At 36.3% G+C, this 21,916-nt stretch overlaps 1 protein-coding gene across 14 annotated transcripts in view; it reads left to right on the top strand.

Moving 5' to 3' along the window:
• Positions 1 to 21,916, top strand: part of DCLK2 (doublecortin like kinase 2) — a 144,545-nt gene that overhangs the window by 17,925 nt on the left and 104,704 nt on the right. The window lies entirely within an intron of this gene.

Here is a 21,916-nt window from a genome sequence, read left to right as displayed (position 1 = left end):
TCTGTGTTTCTTATGGTCACTAGAAGAGAAATGTAAACTTCTGAGGGAAAAGTGTGCATCGAAGAGCCTTCCTACATTAGGTGGTATGTTGTCTATTTAAGAATAAGGATATCTGTTGACTACTAAAGTCATTATGGGTTTGAGTAAATCACAAGAGTCGAAATGAAAGATATTTAACATTTTTAGAAAAGTTCTTCCCCCCTTATGTATAATATGGAAAATACATTGCAAAGAAAGTACTTTAAGAGAAATGTTCATTTGAATTTCATAGGGAAGGATGGAGGTAATTAATCAGCATTTCTGAAAAGTATACACAAATTACACAGGAAAATGTAAGCCAAGTTATGGTAACAATATACCAGGAAATCTAATGGGCCAAAAAAAGGGCAGATTGCAAGAATGCATGAATAGCAGTTACACAAATATTGAGTTTTGCCACAATCAGATTATCATTCCTAAAGAGGAAACATGTGGCTTCTGAAGTGTATTTTTTCCTAATTTAAATAAGGTCAAATTGTTTACATTACGTAAACATTATAGTTTCCAACATTCAATTTGTTTCTTCATTCCATTTTGTTTCTTCCCTTGAAAATAATTTAATTTGAAGTGTTTGGCTCATGTAGTGCTGAGAATGAATAATGCGAAACACTGGAACAATGTCTTCTGGGAAAAAAAGTAGTTTTCTAATTTTGTGAGAACAGATTTAGTTACTAAGTTGTTTTCTGAAACATTATCGAAAAGTTTAAAATAGGTTTTAAAATTCCAGTAGATTATATATAGGTTAAATGACTTCTCTAATTAAATTAATGATTAGAAGGCTGTTTAACACCGCAACAATCTACCCCAACACAGTTCATAGTATGACCGGAAATAGACACTTTACAAACTGAATTAATAGCATACCACAACACAGAACACCTTAAGATTTATTCTGAAAGTATGTGAAAATAAATTAGACCATAAGACAGAAAGATGAGATAAGTCACATAAATAATTCTTGGTGGACACAGTAAAGACAAAAACAGAGAGACAAATATTTAAGATACCTAACAAAAGGAAAAATGAAAATTATAAGTATGCCAAACTGGAAAACCTAAATGGCATATAAACAGTAAGTGCAAATAAGATTTAAAAAATTGAAACTCAGATTTGGAAATCTCCAAATGAATGTTCTTCAGGGAGAAATTTAAATGAAATAAATTGAACATCTAATTGAAATAATCATAGAAATTTTATTAATTATCCAAAAAATTATTCTCGAAAAGGCTCCAGATTAGAAATGGTTATGTAAAGATGTTAAGCACAAGCAACCACATATCATCAACATATTAAAGAATAATACACTGCTATCAGTAGGATTTCTGATAGGAATTAAAGAATGGCTTACTATTAAACCTGTTAATACCTGGAATCTAGAAGATACAGCATAATAGCACATGTAATCCCCAAAAGATGTCAAAAAGCATTTGACAAAATACGAAATCTATGTTCAGTTAGAGATTTAGTAACGAAAATGGAAGGTGAATTCTCTAAGACTAATAAGAAAAATCCTGATCTGAAACAGTAAATTTATGTATTAGTAAACAAATGATATAGTAGAAGTATTTCTATGACAATCAGGTCCAAGATAAGGATGCTTGATAGCACCGGTATTCAACATTCTTCTATACATTGTTCCTGATTTTATTTATAGTTTAATTGAAATTTTAATAAGAATCTAAATGAGGTTTGTGGGAGTGGGGGAGAGGGACATCTGACAAAGTGATTTTAAAAGTTAATCTGGAAAAATAGGCAGAACGTTTTTGGAAATGATGATTAATGGGCTCTCATGCAATCAGATATTAAATCACCATCCTCATACCATACCAAAAATAAATTCCAGGTGTTTTAAAAATAGATGTCAAAATGAAACAAAAGAACTAAAAGAAAAGATATGTCAATAGTTATGTTGAAATGGGAAAGGACTTTCTAAGCCTGAAAGTAGTGGGACGATCACACAGGGAAAGGCTGGTCAGACAACATAAAAATTAGAACTTTCTAGATGTCATAAGCAAGGGTTATATGCTTTTATATTGAGCTATAGTAGCTTAATATAGAAAAAAAACTTACTGCAATGGCAAGATGAGTAAAAGACCAAACAATTTGAAAAGGTATAATTATAAGCACTAAGCATAAAAATCGTTCAATCTAAGTAAGTATACATTAAAGCAATGATATATTTTTAGTATTTCAGATTGACATGATTTTGAAAAAGAAAATGTCCATTCTTTTTTAATATGCAGAGAATTGGCATTCTCAAAGAATGATGGAAATGTAAAGTTCACAATCTTTATGGAAAGCACTTTGTTTTTATACAAACGTTCTTACTATTTGAACTAGTAAGTTAACTTTTCGGACTTTATCTTGAATAGCCCGAGATACAAACATAATTATGCAGAAAAATTTCATCCCAGCAGCAAGAGCAAAAGATTGAAAACAATTTAAAACCCCTAAAGTAGAACACACTTAAATGATATCACCGTAGAATTAATAGTAGTAGCCATTGAAAATTATGTTTGGGGAAATATTTAAAGACAAGGGAAAATGTTAAGTGGAAAAAGCAAGAAAAAAAACTCTGTAGTATGTTTTCGATTTTGTGTTAAGAAAAAGTAGTAGAGGAATATTTTTTAAACTAATTCAGAAGGAAGCACAATTAAAGTTGTCATCAGAAATCCAGTATTTACTCTTCTGATTTCTACTGCTTCTTCCTCATGTCTCTTTAGAAGCAAAAACTCAAGCACTGAGAAAGAAAACAAAGACTGATTTCAATCAAATTGTAGAAATGGAAACATTCTGAGTTAATCCTTCAAATTTTGGCAAGTAGCTATAAATGTTACAGGTATCACTTTGGTCACTGTTTATAACTTATAGAACTTAAACATCATTTCCCATGTGCAAAAAAAGAAATACTTTTAAACTTTCAAATACAGTATTTCTTTGGAAAAATTATAGATTTTATTTTTGATAGACACAGCTTTGGATATTGTATTTTCCGAGGGCCAGGTATCTTTAAAAGCTGTAGCTTTCTTGGTGCTGATTCAACATCTGTGCTATAGGTGGACTTGCTGTTTAAAACTTCAAGTCTGTTTTTTGGTTGATATATGTTATAAATATAAAGAGAACATTAAATCTTGCTTTGAAGTAGCATAAGAAATTTATCTTATGCTTAAGATTAATATAAACCTTTAAATGGGCAGTGTTCATTTTGATTTTATTTTCTAAATTTTTTTTTTTTTACGGGTATATAAAACTATTTGCTTTCTGAAAATTCTCAAGAAAAGGACACCTTTGATTAGGTAAAGAAAAAGGAATGAGAAAGAAACTAAGATCTGTTAATGAGTTGTCCCTGCACAAAATTTTAGCTCTCTGCCTTAACTTTTAGATTCTTTTCTGGTTATTTCCTACTGACATCTGTTGTTTTCATCTTAAATTAATCTGATCTTTGACACAAGGATAGAGATTAAATAATAGGCAGTTCATCATGAACAGTCACTGATTCCCGCCCGACACCTACGTTAGTGTTTTAAGGGGCCCTAGTTATCTTTTATGGGCTTAAAAGCTTTTCTGATTGAGGAGGCAATGGTGCAGCATGTACTACTAGCATTTACGTTGTTAAAACCCTGTCCCTTGAATCTTCCATCAAAATGGATGATCATATCTTCCTATTAGTTATAGACCTCATTTATAAGGCGTGACTTTGTTAGTACAACTAACTCATGTACTTTATATCGAATAAAATCAAATTTTAGGCTTCTATCCATGATTAACTTTTGGATTTTTTTTAGTGTAGAGCAGTGGTTCTCAACTGGGCACATTTTTGCCCCTAGGGGACATTTAGCAGTGTCTTGAGTCATTTTTTGATGTCATGACTGGGCACAGGGATTCTACTGACATGTAATAGGTAGAGGCCAGGGATGCTGCTAAGCATTCTATAAAAAATAAAGAACAGATACAACATAATACTGAGTACTATGTGTCCATAGTACTGATATACAGTGAGATGATTCAAAGAGAAATGATACTTGTTTGAATATTAACTTTATCAGACCACATGCTAAACTTTATTTCAGAACTTATAGATTTTCTCATAGCCTGTTTGTCTACTTTTTATCTAATTGAGGCAGCTGTGTTAGAATGTCATGGTTTATCGTCTTTTTTTTGTCCTGGATTTCCATCTATTTGACTTTGTTGTGTGAGGCTGATATGCAGTTGGGGAGTACAACTTCACAGGGGATTAAATAAAGATGTCCCAAGTGGTTTTACATGTATTTAAAGAGAAGTCTAAGAAATTTAACCTTGTGGGGTTTTAAGTATTTAATGCTTAAAAGCAATGTCATGATTATTATTTTTTAAAAATAGTGTATTTATAGATGGGATGACTAGAAAAATGTCCTGTAAATAGACGTCATGACTATTAAATAATTTTTAAACTCACAATTAATTTAGATTAAGTGCTTTATTTTTGTTTTTAAATGAAAGCTTCTTTAACTTTTAAGGAAATATTTAGGACAACAAGGTTTACTTTAAAAAATTTTCAAAAGTCAGTGACTTTCTTATAATAAACTGCAGCAATGGAGTTCTTAAAAAAATGTCTTTATTCTGTTAAGGGACTGATAGGTCCAAATATAGCTTTAGTCCACATGTGTAAAAAATCCTAACTTTTAGCTTTCCCAGAAACAGCAGAGTTTTAACATAAAAGAAACATATTTAGTGGAATTTTGGAACAAGTTGATTCTTGTCATGGGCAGAGGCAAAACAGACTCAGAAATTGCTAGCAGTTGATGCTTTGTGGGTAAAATACTTCCAGACTTTGGGACCACTGCCAGCCTTAGGATGCCCACGTGCAGTGGGTTCTCCTTGGGGATCATGGAGTGCCTCCATCTTACCAGTCATCTTAGGGTTTATGAAGGCTTCCATCCTCACTTTCAAAAAAGTATTTCATGGGTAGCATAATGTAAATAATATTCATTTTGTATCTTTAACTTTTCTGGCATTACAGTTTCTAGTGAAGGTTTATTTCTTGGTCACGACCTAACCATTCTTATTTAAAGCAATCTTTCCAAAAGCTGCTACATCAAATGATTGATATCTATTCATAACTATTTTCTACAATTTAATCCTGATGTAATTTTTCCTTGAAGTAGTCAGGGCAGAGTTTGGTTTTAATTCTCACATTGTTCCCAATGCATGCATTTTCTTTTGTAGATAATAGAAATCCAGACAACTGTGTTTTGTCTTACTAGATATACTCATACCTCTGTAGTGGGGTAATCCTGATTGGTCTCAAGTAATGGAAAATTATCCCAACTAGTAATCAACAAACTGAAGAGTAGTAGGATTTTTCAACACAGCAGGAAGCCCAAGTATATAGAAAGGGAGAAAATGTCCATTTGTTCTTTGAGCCCTGATCTGTGCAGATTTTTTTAAAAAGCAGATTGTAGGTGGAGGCTTAATCTTTGTTTTTGATGTTATGAACTCCTCTTTTCAAAGAGTTATTTCAAAGGTAGGAAGAAAGAAGGAAGCACTTTGTGGAAGTAAAGTTTGTGTTTTGCCATTCCGGTATCCATTGTATGAGCAATTTCCCCTCACCTTAAATAATATTTTCTCCCTTTTAATGGGAAACTGGAGGAAAACACTTAAATCCTGTTATAGTTTCTGCAGTACTAAATTAAGAGATGTTTAAGAAAAACAATTTTAGCTTGCAACAAATTATACAAAGTAAAGTGTAGGTGAGAGAAAAATGACATCACTGGAAACTCTTTTGTTTCCTTATCCTTTTGATATCTAAACTGGAATAATGCGTGGAGCATAAAAGACTGTGTTAAATTCATTTCATTTCTGTTATAAATGTATTTTTCAGTGTTTATAATAATTATTAAAATATATTGTTACATATGTGTTTTACAATGCTTAAATAGCTAACAACTTAATTAGCTAATATATAAAAGCTAATAGCTTAATATGTCAGGCATATGATAGTGCTTTCTATTAATCTTCTCCATTAATAGTCACAACAACCTTGTGAATTAGGTGTTATAATTCCTATTTTACTTTGGGGAAATTGAAACAGAGAAATCAAGTAACCTATTCAAAACTATATAGCCGGTAGTGGAGCTAGATTCACAGCCAAGAAGTGTGATTCTAGACCTGTACTCTTGACAGCCGTGCTGTGAGCCCTCTGTGGACAGGCTCTGTGAAGGTCATCAGTGGTAACAATGAGGGACAGGAAACAGAACTAATAAGCTACTCAGATTATTTAAAACATTTTTTTTTTAGGTTTTAGAGTGATACAATTTTACCTGGGGTTTATCTAAATCTATATAATAATAGGTTGTCAAAATAGTGGTCTTCGAGTAGGATTTGAAAAATGAAAAAGTAGGTCGAGTGATTATATGCTTGACAAAAAGACAACTCTTAAAGTTATTTTACGGATTTAATTTTTAAAAATTAAAGAATGGCATTGCAGGAAGTTTAGAAAATATAGGAGAAATGCACAATCCTTCTGTTTTAACAGTCTTATAATTATTTCTTTCCAGATTTTCACATACACTTTTCTTTAAGACATAACTATCCATGTAAAATGGGTACATTTCTACTGGAAAAATTCAGATGATTCAGAGAAACACAGAGTGAAAGTTTTTCACGTCTGCCCTTCTTCCCTAACTTCATTCTACTTCTTAGAAGGAACCGCTAATAACAGTTTTATTAATGCAATTTAAATACATATGTACACATAGTTTTATATAACGTGGTTTTAATGTGTAATCCTGTATCCTGTTCTTTTTCACTTTTTAATCATATTTTTCCATGTTGCATACTCTTCAGATTTCATACTTACGTGACTGAATAATGTTCCATTGCTGAGATATGTTATAATTTAACCTATGGTTGGACATTTGGATTATTTCCAGTTTTTCATTCTTTTATTCTCCAGTCATCTTGCTGCCCATAGAATTTAACACATTTTGGATCATTTCCTTTCCTTAGAATGGATTCTTAGAGGTCAGTTACTAGAAGAGGTTTAAGTTTTGGGGGCTTGAGAGTTACTATCAAAGCTGTAGATGAAAAGTTGTCCTAGTTGGCAGTCCTACTGGCATGTGCCCCAGAATTTCTGTAGCTGGGAGAGACTTAGGAAAGGATTAGATGTGACAGCCCGGCACAATATGCATAATTATTCTGTTGCGTGGAGAAACACATTCTGTGCAGTTGTAGCCCACCTGCATTCCTCTTACCATTTTTACCTTTGCTACTTTTGGTTCTAGAAAATAGTTTGAGAAAAGCCAGTTAACCTGTGTAGAGCCGACCAACTAGAGTTGATAATGTTAAGTTTAATAGGGAGAACAAAAAGGAAATTTTTGAAAAAAAAAAAAATAGCCCACATTATGAAACTATGTGGCCTTAATCTTGAATTGAAAGACCTATCACTTCATACAGTGTTTGCTTTATAATCTTTGTAGATGCCAAAAATTCTGTGAGTATATCTCTGGTATTTAGTGAATTCAGGTAACTGTTGCTTTGGGATATTTTGACTCAGAATTGAGTCAAGATTACTTGAAAGAGATGCTTTGTAAAGTTAATTGATGGATTTTGGTGGGTAGCTAATTTTTGGATTTGTTGTGTTGTTTTCATAATACATCACTAATGTCTGCTAATCACCATATCTACCAATATATAACATTACTTTACAACTCTTATTAGATTTCATGAAAGGATCATTAATTCATCATGCCTTATGGTAAAAACAAGGATGGCTGCCAAGTCAGTATAGTATTTTAGAATGTATAACTGATATAGGAAATTATTTAGTTCAGCTTGCTAATTTTATAGACAAGAAATCTTTAGGAACTTATACTAGCTTTTGAGAACCTGTTGAAATCTGTACCTTTTCTCATCCAAGTAAAACCTGACTCAGTTTTATGTATGATTAACTTGTTTGCAGATCACAGTGCACATTTAAAAACCTGTGCTTTGGCCTGTTTTCTTCTGTTCCCTTTAGTAGGGAGAGGTGTTTCTTTTCAGCCTTATGGTCATTGACTTTTCTGGAGAGCAAAAGTGAAGCTTAACCGTGGTCATCCTCATTCTAGGGGTGATGCCTCATGGAAAGAGAATTGGCTCTGAACTAAAAATTACTTTATGGAGAAAAATGGTGCTGGAGTCCGTGTTTGCTTTTTCAGTAACCCTGCGCAATTTCCCGGATTTAAAAATTAATCCTTTTTTAAGTAGGGAAGAGCACCATGCTGCAGTGAGACTAGCTTTCATGAATATTCTCTTGGTATATTTTTAGAACTGTTTAATTGTCGTGCGATGCAGCTGCCAGACTCCCAGCATAAAGTGTTGGAAAGCTCCTAAGTCATTAGAGGTTCGCCTCCGCGCATGCTTAATTCTCTGAGCTTAAAGATTTAGAAGTGAAGCAGCATTTACCTGAAAAGAGCATTCTGTTTTTCCTTATATATAAGACTAAAATAGTGAAAGTTTTATTTAAATTTTTTCTTTTTTTTTTTTGTAATGGTTTATGGTAGGTTTCCCTACATGTGAGCATAAAGGCATTTGATTATATTTGAAAACACATGCTAAGTCATTAAAATACCATTTTAAATATGATTTATGGAAGATATTTAAATACCTGTGTTAGTTCTTATTAAAACTAATATTAGTTACATGTTTATGTTTCTGAAGGATTAAGTTTATACAATATCTAATCTTTAGTATCACTTCTGTTATATATTTTTAGTGGTAAAATATTATGGCTGACACATGCCATTGTGAAAATGCAAATTTAAAAGACAGTTTTGTAAAATGTAAATGGAAAAATGTAAATGGAAACATGTAAAAAGCCCAGTTAGGTAACTTAATCCAAATTTTAATATTTTATGTCTTTTCATTTAATAGTCCAGATCTTAACATGTAGATAGAGGATAAAAGTTTTAACTTATTAAGAAGTTTTAAGAATGATTTTTCTCTTCCAGAGCGTTCCTACCTAGGCAATACCGGTCACTGTCTTAATCAGTTCTTGAAATTCTAGGAGTTAAAAGTGTTGTCAGTGTGATTTGTTCCCTAAGGAACTAATTATATGCTTTGGAGTCAGAAAATACAAATTGAAATTTGATTTACATATATTCATTTTCTATGGCACAATACCATTATAATATTGAATGAGGCAAGGTTCATGCTTATGCAACGAGAAATGTCATTAAAGTTTTTTAATGATGGGAAAGCACATCCTTAGTGCCAGCTAATGTGGCAGACTGTTTACACATGTTGTCATTTATACTCTAAGGTATAAATGGCAAGATCTTTATGCAAGGAATGTTACAGAACACATAAAAGAACTTTTGTCCTTTGGTTTCAATTAGACTTCTTGGATATGACTATGCACTTTTATCCCATGAGTCTGCCTTTGCCCCAGACATTTAAAAATTTGCTCTTAGAGCTAGTGTTCAAGATTCAAAGGAAGATCAGTTTCACTACTTTATAATTATTCATAATTGTTTTTCAGAACTTATTCTATAACATGATTATTTAGTCTTTAGGCTTGGCTCTGAATAGCTTCCTAGTCTGTTCCTAATACTTATATCCACCCTCAAATGATGAAGAGTTTATTTTATTCTATTGGTTTTATTTATTTTATTCTATAATTCCTTACTATCATTTATTTTGTGGCTCACCACATCCTAGATTTGGTCAATGAAACCTTTTTCAAGTTGGATTCTAAGCCTTTTTGACATATTTAAACACATAAGGGAGTAAGGTTACAGTGAACCACGTCAGGTTCGTAATTCGACCTGTGGTAAATGAAAATACAGCAGTAATTCTGCATCCCAATGACTGTGCTAGATCTACTGCGCTCAAGTGTGTTAAAACGCCGCACATTCTCTCCATGTGTCTACAGTATGTGATTTCTGTTCATTGTACACAAGTTACGGTTTCTGTGCAGCACTTGTTGTCTCTCTTAACATGTTTGTCATTAAACCCCTAGAAACGAGGGCCTGGGGTATGTCCGACTGAGCTGTTTGGTGGTTGTCCAATATAAGAACGCCATCATAGACCATTAGCCTCCCCATTCTTTAGCTATAACGGCTGCTTTTAGGGAAGCACTCATGATTTGTTTTGAAGAGTTGCTGTGGTTTTAGTCATGTGACCTTGTAACCTATATGCAATGAATTTGGCTCACAAGGGGCTTTGAGTATTGGGAGCCATCTAGAAATTCAGTGGCTATCTGATTCAGGGGATCTTGATTGGAGGCAATTTGCCCCTGAGGGGACATTTGCAGGTAGAGTGGAGTGTACTACTGGCAAGTAATGGATAGAGCTAGGGATGCTGCTAAATACCATACAGTGTGCAGGACAGCCTTCCACAGTGAAGAATTATCTGGTCTAAAACATCAGAAGTGCTGACATTGAGAAATCATGGCCTAATTCAATAGCTATAAAGAGGGGAGATATGGGGATATTGAGGGAAATGCAGGTGGTTTCAGAATGGCCAGCGTGAAGGATGTAGGTATATATATATGGTCAAGTGTAGATTTTTGAAATTAAAAGGCAAGGGCGAGATTATGCACAGCATGCATTGCATTTTCAAGCGATATAAGCTTTATCCATTAGGCTTTGGGTTGCCACTGAAAAAATTTAAGAGGATCAGATACGCATTTTAGAAAGTTTACTCTGGAGAGTGTGAAATGAGTTCACAAAGATCATCAGTCATGAAGGATTGACTTTCCCAGGGTATGAGAAGCTGTTTTAGATAAATTATTTCAAAGTAGTAATGTGTTTTACAGTTTCCTAAATGCTTATGGGAAGTGGTTCCTAAACTCTATTCCAGATAGGAAGCAGACATTCCTAGAGAGATTTTAGTAGTTTCAGAGGGTAAAGATTTAGTTTTAGCAGGAAATGAGAAAGATAATGAGTCAAGGTGATGGAGTCTAAGTTTATGGACAGAAAGTGTTATTTGGTTGGAGATTATACCAGATCTTCACAGTGACTGGAAAGCATTAGTATTTTAATTTTAGTGTTTAAAAAGAGCATTATACTCTTATTAGGTGAGGAAATCAAAAACTCATGACATAATTAGACAATGACAAAAGGCTAATAGATATTGCTATTCAGGTAAAAAACAGAAGTGTGAACCAGTGGAGTTGGGAAGAGTTTCTGAAGAAATGAGAAATGGAATGCAAACTGGGCTACAGCTGGGGTGTCTGATTTAGAAAAGCTGTTCCCACCCGCCACCACCCACCTCCACGCTCCCAACCACGCAGCAGCAGCAGCAGCAGCAGCAGAGAGAGAACAAGAATGAAAACATACGGCAGTGCCAAGGGGAATAAGAATATCAGTGCATAGAAAGAAATGAGTTTGGAGACGTTTGGAGGGGGCATACACATAAGTTTGAACAGAAGGCTATGTGGAGAGAGAATGTCAGCTTTCGATGAAACAAAATCTAGTACAGTTGTGCTTTGGGGTCAGTCGGCCACTGAGTAGGTGCTAAAACCGAAGGAGGGGGACTACATAGCCAGTCAGGAAACCCTCTCAGCAGTCCAGGTATGGTCCAGAGCAGCACGGCAGTAGCTGGACAGAGGCAAAAGACATGAATGAGGCAGAGAACTCGGACTGGGTGCAAGATCTACAACTTGGACCCTTGGGAAAATTGGAGAGTGCTGAGAGCAACACAGCATTTGAAAAGCTGTTCCCGTGCCCTTTATACAATTGTCAAGCCACAGAACTGGCTACAAGTCCTACCACAGAAATGCTTTCAAGTCCTGGTTTCCTAAGGTGCCAGTAAATGTTGAACACAGAACTTCTGAGGACCGAAAATATGGCTTCTACACAATCATTTTATTCAGGCGGCATGGCAGTTCATTATATTTGAGTTAGAAAAAAAGCGTATTCCATTTTCATCTAGGAATAACTGAAATTTATTTTTTAAAATACTCTCTTCATTTTAACATTGGCCTAATGAGGTATAAATAACATTTCGTTGATTTACATGTCACAAATTGCTTGTGTTGGGGTTTTTTAAAGAAGTAATGTTCTTTGTGTGAAGAAAAACAAACTATTGTTTTTATCCAAGTAAAATTTAAACCTAGTATATGTACCATATATCCTTATTCTACTCTTGGGCTGATACGACCCCAGAAAACATATGACAATGAATCACATAGTGATTAGAGCAAATTTTGCAGAATATGTATAAGAGCCTCTTAGACTATCCTATGAGAAAATAGCTGAAGTCCCCTCTTCATGTTTGTCTGAGTCCCTTATCTGAGCCTATGACCATCCTAGGTTACCATAGGGACTGGGTCCTGGAGTCTCTGGTCCTTGTCAAAGCCTTTTTATTAGAGGTAGAAATACTGCAGGAGTGTGCGGGATACATTCCTTGTTGCAATTTGACAGGCTTCTCTGTGTCTTCTCTAGGTGACATGTTCCCTCCTGGGCAGAGGTGAGCTTCCCTTTCTTGGGACTCACTCACTGAGTAGCAATGTAGGATCCTGTGGGCAGGACTAGCCACATAATTTGTAGAGCCCAGTACAAAATGAAAATGCACAGCTCCTTTGTGAAAAATTAAGAATTTTAAGACAGCGGTATCAGAATATTTAAGCAAGCATGGGGCTCTGTGCACCTGTACAGGCCACACACTGTGGTATAAGCTGTGGAGTCCTTGACCTCTCAAGGTTATATGAGGCATAGATGGGGTGCCTTGCCTTCCATCTAGATGAGAGAAAGGGCACTGAGACTGGTTGCCGCTTCCACCATCTTCGCACCCCCTGGCCATGATCCAGCGTTAAGGACAGCGGCAGCTCCCTCCATCCCCTCTGCACTCAGGTTGGTTTTCTTAATAAGATCAATGTTCTTAGAAGATTCGTTGACTTCTGACATTCAAGTGCTAGATTGTATGCTGCAAAATACAGGAGAAAATTCAAGACTTAATGAGGGCTGTGAATCAAGGCATGAGGGTGAGTCTGAACCTTGTGTGGGGAACAGTGTTGGAGTAGAGGGCCTGTATTAAGGAACAGTTGCAAGGTTGGAGAGCTTTCATTGTCAGAGAATCACAGTTGATTCTCACCATTTGTTGTAGTTCATAAAGTTGCTGCAAACACTGAATTAGCAAATACTGATTTGTTGCTCCTAGGGGAAAGACGCGGCTAGGTTCCTTTGAGGCATGGTCACAGTTTTAATCAACTAGTCAACACATAGTCTTGTTTTATGTGTGTTTCTGTTTAAAGACCCCTTATTGAATGTACATTGTTGATTCGTGTGCACCGAACTCTGGGCCAGCAGCACTGTAACCCGGACCTGAAGGAAGCGGACCTAACACAATGTTGTTTTCTCTGTAAAGCACACCACAACCTTCTTCAGCTTAGGAACACTAGACAACACTTCAGCACTATGCTCGGGGATCATCTAAAACAGAGAACCAACAAAAAGTACAAACATGCAAAACACGTGACACTAAATACACTGCAAAACAGTATGAGAGCTGAGTAGCACTTTGTTCAACCACAGCTGGGAATGTGTTCATTGGGTGACTCAAAACTTTTTTTACCACTGTGAGCCTGTCAGCAAATGACCACAAAAGTGCCACAGGTATTGATTTGGGGGACTAAAAATAAATTTAAGCAAGGAGGTGAATTTACAAATAAAGAATCTGCAGTTGAGGAGGATTGAATGTACTTTGAATTTCAGCTCTGTCATACCAAGTAAGTCTGTAATGTAAAACCATCTATCAACATGGCAAAAAGAGTTTACTATTTGTTTTTAAAGGGATGATACAGCAGGATGTAATACACTCATATACCATAAAGCATGGCATTTTTTTTTTTTTTGTAATTTTAGAGAGCTGATTCAGAGGATGGAAAAATTTATTGTGTCATATTTTCCAAATTAAACCTGAAATGCATGTTTTTCTCTCTGATAAGAGAATGTGAAGAAGGTATTGTGGGTTTGATAACCAACTGTGCTAATAACAATCATTAAGTGTCAGCTAATTACAATGTTTAAAAATAAAATGTCCAAATAATAGGTTACATTAGTTTCAGTTTGAGTCATCTTATATAAACAAGGGCTGTAACAAAGTGAGATGAAAAGAGTTCAGATAGGAATAGAGTGTAAGGACTTTGCATGCCTTTAAAGGAAACTGATATGAAACATCGTCCAGTCTCTAATTATTCCATGATTAAAGGAATTACTTTGGAAAACAGGGCGCAGTGAGTATTTGTGATACAGTGTTGAAATTTAGGAAATGAGATTACACATTTTGAAAGAAAGCATTCTCTTCTGAATGTCACTTTTGTGTTCAAAATATTTGGAGAGGTTCCTTTGGTAGAAATTATTGTGTGAAATAAACAAATTAGATAAGGCAGTGCTTGCTACGTTGACACGATAACTGAAAATGTCTTGAAGAAACTTTAGTCACTCATAAGGAGCAGTTTTTATTATCTATTTGTGTGAGTGTGTATAGCGAGGGCTCATATGTCAGTGTCGTCTTTTTGGTCTCACTAAGTTGCTTTATCAATTCTGATACAATTCTATATAGTGATGGCATAGTAACTAAGTGCCTAGGTTTCATCTGTGATAGCTTCCTTGCTGCAAAAGTTTTAATTTTTTTTTGTTTTGTTTTTCTGCCTTCTAAAAATTCAGTCTGTTTTCCGCAGCCTGGTGTGCTACTGGACTACGATGTGGGTTTGTAGTTGTTCTTCACAGAAGTTCCCTAAAATCGTGTGTGCTTTCTCCTTGCAGCCTTGCGTTTCACTAAGGAAACTAGGTTGGCAACTACCTGCTCTCCCTTTCGATACTGTTTTGCTCTTTAAATGAATACATCTTTCCAAATAACTGTTTACTGCTTGCCTAAACCAGATGATAATGTTATACTGTTGACTATGAGGAAATCCCAGTTTCATCCATTTTATAATGAAATGGATGCCTAGAATTCTTTTAAACAATTTATGGACTAAATTTTAGAAGATGGTTTTCTAAATCATTTTCCTCTATTCTCTGGAGAAGTGTTTCCAAAAAAAATCTAAGTATCAAGTTATATTTGGAAAAAGCTTATTAATTCTTAGATATTCACAATGCATATTAGCATATTAAAGGCTTTGAGACATCCTGCCGTGAAGAAATCTCTTAGAACATTTCCCAAATTATTTGGTCATGGAACCCTTTCATACAGAATACCTTATTATATCCCCCTTGGACTAGTGTTCTGTAAAATGCTACCCTGAAGACAAACGAGCACTTAAATGTTATCATTTAGTCCAATATAGTGAACCAGGAACCGAGCTAAATGCAAGGCATATAATTCTTGAGTAAATTTTGTCACTGTCCTCAAGAGGACAGCAGTGAAGGATGATTAAAATACAATGTTATAAAGATCTAATAAGTACAAGGTGCTACTATGAAAGAATATAAGAGAGACACCAAACTCATACTTGGAAGAGAAAACTACCTGAAGGAAGCATAAGGGTTTATTCATCCATTTTGCAAAAATGAGCGTCTTCTAGAATGGAGAATTAAACTATGAACAAGACAAGGTCTCTGCTTTTATGAAGGTTAAATTCCATTGGGGAAAGCAGATAATAAGCAAGGAAATAATTTAGCATTTTTGATAGTGAAAAGTGCTATGCGGAGAGAAAGGTTTGAAATAGCTGCTGTATTAGTGGATGAGAGTTCTAGGTAACGAAGCAGCTTTGAAATGACACAAGGTTAAAACCCTGGACTTCATGGCATCTTGAATATACAGAGCCTGTGGAGTTTCTCCAGCCACATCTGTTGACCCAGGTAGGGTACAGATAATGTAGAGAGTTGGGTTGACCAAGAATTTGAGATTTTCTTAGTTGTGGGTACTGAGAGGATAATCAAGTCATGGAGTTCTGACCTGAACTGGTGTGGGACATAGGCTGAGCTGAATAGAGCAGGAAGCCAAGTCTAGTGGAATCTGACGGGGAGGAAGGAGTGTGATTAAGGGACAAAAATTCCAGAGATCAATGAGTAGGTATAGTAGGGCTGAGAAAGAGGAACAGGAAGTTTGTGATCATGGGGGATATTTTATTTTAAGAATTCAGAAGTGGGGTCCCTTTGAATAATGAAGTCCAGAATGTAGCAATGGGCTACAGTGGCCCTGAGATATTGGCCCCACAGGAGCTGAGGAGGTTGTCCTGACCATCAGCATGGTCTATGACAGTGGTCCCCAACCTTTTTGGCACCAGGGACCAGTGCATATAAGAATCTAACGCCTGATGATCCGAGGTGGAGCCAAGGCGGTGATGCTAGCGCTGGGGAGCGGCTGCAAATACACATGACGCTTGGCTCGCTAGCCCGCTGCTCATGGTGCCGGTCCATGGCCTGGGGGTTGGGGACCCCTGGTCTATGATATCACCCAAGATAATAGAAGTACTTGGATAGGGAGGCCATGAACCAAGTTCTAAAAGCTTAGAGGGAGGCGAGGGAATGTCGGAAACGAAAAATACAAAGTGTTATAATTAGATGGTGTGGGATTCTAGAGAATAGGGAATTTCCTATAAATAAAGGTGGAAAAGTGATTGGAAAAGTCTCTCTGAGCATGTAGCAAGTACTTACTTCTCACCCTAACTCTGAGGTAATGGTATAGGAAAAGGAGCAGCTTCTACATCCCTGGAATGTGGTTCTGCAGATCAACCTGGATTCTGAAAAGGTTGTAACTTTCCATGTACTTAGCAACTGGCAGACACCAAACTTCACACCAAGTTTTCTGGCTAGTCCCTCTTTGACCAGTGCTGTGAGTACTGTATTTACTGTGTGAAGTTTTGTACATAATGGACCAAGCTTCTGGATTTTTATGCAGACAGATTTTGAATTTTGGACATCTAATATTTGAGAAATAGCCTTTATTCACCAAATGATTGCTTCCAGATCTCCATCTGTGATCCCCACACCCACTTCCTGTACCCCTGCCATGTCCCTCCATCCGTTCCACCCCGCCTTGGTCCTGACGATGAGTAGACTTTTCACTGGAAACCTAAGCTTGCCTTCATCCCTGGAGACCTTTGAGAGGTCATTACTTCATGTACATTTTCTCTGAAGCCTTTGTGAGAGGTAGTGGCGCTGGAATGATTTACTTTAGAGGTTAAGAGTGAGAATTTTGCAGTTGGACAGACCTGAATTTGATTCCTGGATCCACCATTTATTAACCGTAACCTTTGTCAAAGTACTTATTAGCCTCATTGTTCTCTTTTCCAAATGTGAATAAAGTAAGATTTATGCTAAAGCACTTAGCGCAGGGCCCAAAATGTCGGACTTGATGGGTAAATTGTACTGGTTTCCGTTGGCATCTGCAGAGGTCCTGGGAGCCATCATTGCAAAAAGCACCTGGAGTTGACTGGGAGTGGCAGAGAGGAGTATTTTAAATCTATTGTTGCGACAGGGATAGACTTATTCATGACTTTCTTCACTGTGAACTTGACATGCTGTAAGTCCAAGTCTCCCATGGACTTTGAAGCCCTGCCTAAAAGTGAAACTGAAGCAAAATCTGAACTATGCAGAGGCTGGACCTTCATCTTTTTGGACTGTCAGTCACAGGTTTTTAACCATGACTACACATCAAAATCACCTATGGAACTTAAAAAAATAGACTCACAGACTCCATACCCCAGGAGATTCTCATCTGTCGACCTGGTATAGGGCCTGTACAAATAATTTATACATATACAAAAATGTACATATATATAATTATATACATATACATGTATATACATATATACAACACAGGTATACAAACTGGTAGAGTTAGAAGGATTAAGTAAGATATTTGTAAAATTACCTAACATAACTGCAGTTCAAATGTTGTATCAGTTATCTTTTGTTGCATAATAAATTACCCCAAACAGTGGTATTCATCAGTAACCATATATTTCTCATTCTTTAAATGTTGGCTACAGCAGGTCTTCTGATCCCAGCTGAGCTGCCAGATAGCAGGGGGTGGGATGGGGTTGGCTGGAACAGCTTAGTGGGGCAGCTTTCCTCCGTTTCTCTCCTCCTCCTCCCACCAGCAGACTAGCCGGGGCCTCGAATAATGTCTTTTCATTCAACTGCATTTTGTTATAACGTTGATGAGGAAAAAAAAATCACTTCCTGGTTGGGGCCACAATTGGAGTTTGCACATTCTCCCTACATCTGCATGGATTTCTCTGCACACTCTGATTTCCTCCCACATCCCCCAAACACTAGATGAATCGGTGTGTCTAAATCATCCCAGTCTGCGGGAGTGTGGGTGTGGGTGTGAGTGCCCCCTGTGATGGAAGGGCGTCCTGTCCAGGCTGGGGTCCTGCCTTGTACCCAGAGCTGCCAGGAGAAGCTCTGGCCACCTGAGACCCCAAACTGGAAAATCATTATCTTGTTTTTATTCACCTTTCTTATTTGTATGTATAGCTCACATTCGTTTCAATGTTTTATATTAGAAATTTTTGGGGTCTTTATTTAGAAGTTTGATGATGTTTTTGTGACCAGAAATTTGTCGTCGGAACTTAATTCTTGCTTATATCGATTAGCCTGTGGTAAAATTGGTTTTGTTATACATTGTTTCACTTAAAGTCTTAGTTTCCAAGAACCTATAGATGACATTAAGTGACTTAACTGTATATCAGAGCTTAGGGAGCAAGTGACAGTACACGTGTTCTCTTAAAGCCTAGACTTAAAATGTTACTTCTGCCTCATTCTGTTGGCCAAAGTGAGTCTTGTCAAAGGGTGATGAAATATATGCAAGGGACATGTGTACAAGGAGGGGTGAAGAATAGGGGACAGTAGTACAATATATCACAGAAGCCTGAAACATTGGATTTTAAGATAGAGGTATTAGGTCCTACATCTAATACTTTCATTAGGGCTATGTGCAAGAAATTTTTATCTCTGCCTGTTATTCATTTGTAATGATATCTACCCTTCTTCACAGGTTATTGAGATCAGCTGTGATAAAGTATGTGAAAATAACTTCAAGGTTACTGAATATCAAAAAAAATAGGAGTAGTTTCTGTAAGCTCTTGAGCTCCACAATTAAATCGCCTGGGTTTGATTCCTGCCTTTGTCACGCTAGCTGTGGGATATTGGACAAGGTAGATAATCTCCCGTGTCTCAGTTCCTCCTTGTTTAAAAAGGGAATAAGAGTTTTATCTACCCTTTAAAGTAGTTGTGAGGATTCAGTGAGGTGTATGTAGTCCATATAAACCTCAAATGTTCAGCAAGGATTACAGTTTTTTGCTACAATAAATGAAATATAATAAAGTTGCTATTTGGCTGACTAAATGCTCAAGGATCTCTATAGCAAGACTGAGATATGTGGTGAGCTTTGAGAATTTAAGAATCTGAATAAAAAAGTTCGAAGGGCTCTATCTGTTTTTGGACTTTTCGGATCTCAGTTATTTAAGTGTGAGAATTATTTTGCAAAAGGAAATCAAACATTTATTGTGGACCTGCCACATGTACAGTAATGTGTTATTCCTAGCAAAGAACTTAAGATATGGTCTCCATCTTCAAGAAGCTAGCAAGCAGTTGGGAAAAGCAAAATTATCACATCTGAAGTGATAAGTGATACGGTGCAGACTAGCCAAGTAGAAGGAGTGTCTGTTTAAATTGCTGGGCAGGTCCCAGTGAAATGATATCCTTAACTTGATAGCATGGATTCAGATGACGGCTCAGTGGTTAGCCACAGCACAGTGTGGTTATGTACTCACACAGGAACACAGAATTAAATCGTGGTCTTTACCAGGTGTGTTTGCGATTGAATCGCGAATCCACAGAGGGAAAAGGGGAGTTTTGTAGTTGATATTGTGGTGCTTCTGAAGACTCTAAAAGGGCCTCTTCTTTCCAGGAGATTGCAGAAAAAAGCCAAGTCAGCACATGCTGTGGGTCTCCTTACAGAGGGAATGCTTCATGTATCATTAACAATGAAGTGGTGTTGGCTGCTGCTGAAGAGGCAGAAACTGGCTTATTCAGGATACAGTGACTCTGCAGTGCCAAGGCGAATGCCATTTTGAGCCAAGAGTATATTCGAGCATGATTGTCCTTGCAATGCCTTTTTAAAAGTATAATTTCAAAGTTTATATGAAATTCATTTTGTCTGCCTATTTACTATCCAAGTGATGTGGTTTGTTATGTTTTGGCAACTATCACAGGCATAATATGCCTCTAGAATGTCACTACTTAGAGTTTAGCCTTGTATAGTCTGTGAAGGTGGATGTGGGTCTGTATCTCAATATGGCATAGAAAGGAAGTTTTAATGAACCATTGTATCTGTTAGACTCAAGGACTCTGGCATTAAGTCAAAGGGGAGAACATATAATATAGTTTTCCCGTCACAAAAACCATATACAGAAGAGATTTTTTTCATAAAGTATATTAAAGTAAATCAAAGGAAATTCTAGAGCTATACAAAAAGGTGATTGATTTGCTAGTTTTTATTCTGTTTGCTATATTGTAGTGCCTTATTTCTTAGAATTTAAGCTCCTGTGGAAGAAATTAGCTTCCTTTCACCTTGTTCTCTCCAATTGAGCAAGGCTGAAGAAATAAATATGTCGAAGACCTCTCCCCCAGCACGAAGGGAGGCCCCTCCTGCAGCCTCATGGGTCTCTCAGAGCTGTGACAGTGCCAGGAAGGGGGTCCTCATGGTTGAGGTCGGCATCGGTGTTGCTGTGTGACAGGCAGGGGGAAGTGGCAGAGTCGTTCATGAATACACTGCTTGGGAGAAACAGACTTTTTCACAAAATGCTTTGCAATATCCATGAACTATGTACTGCCTGTGCTCAAGGGTTGAAGTCAGTGTGCTAGTGAGAAATTTAATATATTCTGTTTATCCTTCCTGTTTGTTTCCTGTTTGATTTACACAGGAATCAATGAAAGTGCTGTTGCTTTAGCTTTATTTTTTAAAAATGTTTTTTTGTTGTTGTTAGCATATCCCTTTAGATATTAAAATGCGGAATACCGTAAAGAGATTAATATAATTTGCTGATAACAATGAAATGATTGGAACTAGTAAAGTATGATCATATTTGTGTACCTAGTAATTTTCAAAACTTTTGTAGAATATGTAGAGAGATGGTTGGGAAATTTATGTTTTGTTCAGATTTTTAAAGTGTTTATCTACAAAACTGTTTAATCAAGAGAAAGAGTAATGTCACTTCATTCTAATTCATTGTCTTCCTTCAATCGTTCAGATTCAACTAGTCAGCTATTTTATTTACAGTTTTGAAACCAAACTACAAACTGTGTGACTTTGGATGGATGATCTGGTCTTAGAGAGGCAGAAGTTGGCATGGCATTTCCTTAGCTTAATCGTTTTAAGTCCGTTTTCCAAATCTTAACACTGGACAATATTTCATTAAATTCTCTGAAATTTAACCTTATAAAAATTCTAAGATGATTCATGCTAGCCTTCCTTCCCCAGATCATGACTCATTTTCAAAGTCGTATTTGAAAAGCTTTGTAAGTCAAAGTGAAATATTTAGAGTTTGGCACTTGGCTATTTTCCTGAATACTCAATTGGTCTCTGCCAGTAGTGAGTGTGATGACAGGGTTAGGTTTTATTTCTCAGGTGTTGCTGTTGGTGTTTCATTTTGCAGATCTAAATAGGGGGTTACAAGGGAGTGCTGAAACAGAAGAATAAGCCCTTAAAGTTTAAGTTCTTTGAGATGGATACCATTCAAGACACCTGGTCCATAGGGCTTTGTTAGTTTCTTAGCATTTGGCTCTTACTATTTTATCAGCATCTTTACAAGACCGGTCTACTGGGAAAATTGCCCTTTTTTTTCCCTCCACAAAGTTCCCATTGAAAGTATCTAAACAGGTCATGGCACAAAGGAGAATTTTTAAGATATTAAGAATTAAAGAGTGGTAAACTCAAGGTACAGATCCATTTCCTGGTAGAA

This window comes from Pteropus medius, unplaced genomic scaffold, assembly GCF_902729225.1.
Source record: "Pteropus medius unplaced genomic scaffold, Ma_sr-lr_union100, whole genome shotgun sequence".
In the NCBI taxonomy this organism is placed as follows: domain Eukaryota; kingdom Metazoa; phylum Chordata; class Mammalia; order Chiroptera; family Pteropodidae; genus Pteropus; species Pteropus medius.
The sequence above is the reverse complement of the archived record's forward strand: the minus strand, read 5'-3'. Positions and strand labels throughout refer to the sequence as shown.